Source organism: Lygodium microphyllum, chromosome 12, assembly GCF_053477565.2.
Source record: "Lygodium microphyllum isolate KBCC chromosome 12, Lygodium_microphyllum_v1.1.10, whole genome shotgun sequence".
NCBI lineage: Eukaryota > Viridiplantae > Streptophyta > Polypodiopsida > Schizaeales > Lygodiaceae > Lygodium > Lygodium microphyllum.
Window position 1 is genome coordinate 130089291 of NC_141146.1, and position 1978 is coordinate 130091268.

Here is a 1978-nt window from a genome sequence, read left to right on the forward strand (position 1 = left end):
TCTACAATCACATAACCCTTGCATGGATGGTCTTTGATCTCAAAGTCAAACTCTTGAAGCACTTTAATCCACCTTCATTGTCTTGTATTAAGATCTGGCTATACTGAATATCTACTTTTGATACTCTTGTGATCAGTTACAAGAATAAGCCTTTTGCCAAGTAGATAATGTCTATAGAGTTCTAATGCATGCATCGCTACTAAAAGTTCTAGGTCATGGGTAGCATAGGTCTAATTGTAGGATTTAACTTGCAAGAGGAGTATGCTTTAAACTCTTTGGTGAAGATGGGGAGCTTTAAGATAGGCATGGTAGCAAGATACTACAAGGATGTTGACGTTAGTTATGGTTTTAAATTCTTTAGTGAAGGTGGGTAGCTTTAAGATAGGCATAGTGGCAAGACACCCCTTTAATTTCTCTAAACTCTCTTGCTCTTAATTTGAATCTACTTCATGAGTGATATAGTGGAGAGGTATTGCTATCAAAGGATAATCCTTGATGAAGATACGGTATCATCCAAGAAACCTAAAAAGGCCTCTATTTTCTCCTATCTCTACTGTGAAGACCAGTTTTGTACATCATAGACCCTGGGAGGACCAACTATATATCCCATCTTCAAAAACGATAAAACCTAAATACTCAATCTTGTTTTCAAAGAAAGCATATTTTCTCATTTTGGCATAAGGCTTGTGCATTTTCAGGTTTTCTCAAACAATTTGAATACTATTTGGGTATTCCTTATCTATCTTTGAGTGGGTCAAATGTTGTTGAAGAACTTGAGTACATATTCATCACGATAAGGCCTAAGGATGTTTTGAATTAACTTATTGAAGGTAACAAGAGCATTGGTTAATCCAAAGAACATAACAATGAATCATAATGTCCATACCTAGGATTGAAGGTGATTTTTGGGATAGCTTCCTCCATGCTTTGTGTTTGATATTAACTGGATGTCAAACAAACTTTAAGTCCTAGTTGAAACTCTACATTGCTAAGAACTTGTGTTAGGAGGAATTATTTATTACTTGCTAACTCGGCTAGTAATTTTCTAGTTGGTTCTAATCCTAATTGAAGCATTTTTATACGTTATGGTGAGATGAATGAGTGGATACTTCTACAATCAATTGCAATCTAAAAGGAGTATTTTTATAAGTAGTAGGGATTTAGATCATAGAGAATTGAGATTTTATCTATGGTTGTCCAGTATAGTGTGGGCAAAGCCTCTTTCCATCTCTTCTTCAAGAGAGGGTTTCATTTCTTTGTTGTCGATGGCACATACACAAGCTCAAGTAGTTGCTTGCTCCATAACCACTACCTTGGTTATTGAAGTTCCATCTCATTAGGGCCAAAAACGCTTCAAAAAATGCACTTTTGTTAATCACGGGATTAAGGAAAGGGCCAAAGAGAGTTCACTACGTGTGCAAGAATATGGTATTCTTGTCTCCTCTTTTTTAGAGATAGTGGAGTCCATTTCGTGATTCTCTCTTCTTTTTTAGTCAAAACCCCTAAAGTCTGACATGTTTTGGAGTCCCAAAGACGTTATTTACTTACAAATCTGACAAAATACGTGACAGAGATGTGATGAAATTAATAATGAGTTTTTTGAAAGTCGAGAGATCTTTCAATATTGTTTTTGGCGCCCAATACATACTCATTTGTATTCTTGGCGCTACTTTTTAGTTCATCCACCCCTCTTTGAGCTTCTTTCTCTGCGCTTTCATTCTTTTCATGGCTTCCTCCAGGCGCCCTTCTCGTTTAATACACTCTTGCACAGTCTATAGCCAGGGAGCAGATGGAAATTTTGAGCCCAAAACCGTTGCTGTAAACGATTGGGTTACCATGCTGCCATCTTGCAAGGGCTCTCATAAGGTGAGAAGAAGAAAACGAGATGATATAAAACATCACTGGAAGGGGCGTATCATTGCCTTCAAAATTATGCCCGAAGGCTGGTTTGTCAAGGTGCAACATGTTTACATGGCCA